Source organism: Myotis davidii, unplaced genomic scaffold (genome assembly GCF_000327345.1).
Source record: "Myotis davidii unplaced genomic scaffold, ASM32734v1 scaffold78, whole genome shotgun sequence".
NCBI lineage: Eukaryota > Metazoa > Chordata > Mammalia > Chiroptera > Vespertilionidae > Myotis > Myotis davidii.
The window spans coordinates 3,076,217-3,076,935 of NW_006290305.1; the positions used below are offsets into that span (position 1 = coordinate 3,076,217).

General features: G+C 51.0%; 1 protein-coding gene across 4 annotated transcripts in view; it reads left to right on the top strand.

Moving 5' to 3' along the window:
• Positions 1 to 719, top strand: part of MPPE1 (metallophosphoesterase 1) — a 25,136-nt gene that overhangs the window by 14,624 nt on the left and 9,793 nt on the right. The window lies entirely within an intron of this gene.

Here is a 719-nt window from a genome sequence, read left to right on the forward strand (position 1 = left end):
CTCAGGCTGTGAAGAAAACGCCCACAGCAACGCCCAGCACACGGCTGTGGTCAGCCAAGTTAGGTTTCTCTTTCCCCTGCGTGGGGCGGACCCTCACAGGCACTGGAGTGTGCTTTGAGCTCGCTTGGTTTTGGTCCATTCTGGGAGCAGGAGGAGCAGAGCAGCTGTGGCTGCCTCCCTGGGGGAGGATCAGTTCCTGTCTCCACCTTCGACCTGCCCAGCGTGTCTGTCTGTTTTCCCACAGGAGGCTTTTAAGAAATTTTAATGGTGGTAAAATACACATGACATAAAAGTTATCATCTTAAACATCTTCTGTTAAAATCCTCACCCGACAATTTGTTTTTATTCAGCTTTAGAGACAGAGGAAGGGGGCTGGGGGTGGTGGTGGTGGGGGGAGAGAGAGAGAGAGAGAGAGAGAGAGAGAGAGAGAGAGAGAGAGAGACATTCATGTAGAGAGAGAATCATCGATTGATTGCTTCCTGTACTTGTCCTGACTGGGGATCAAACCTGTAACCTAGGTATGTGCCCTGACCAGGAATCGAACCCGAAAGCTCTGGGTGTATGGGATGACGTTCCAACCAACCGATGAAGAAACTAGGAACCTGAGAGAGTAGGCAACATTCTCAGAGCTTCACAGCTGGCCAGTGGGTGGAGCTGGGATGCTAAGCTATTGCTCATTAGGTTCCAGCTCCAGGCTCTTTACATTCACTTGCTCGCCT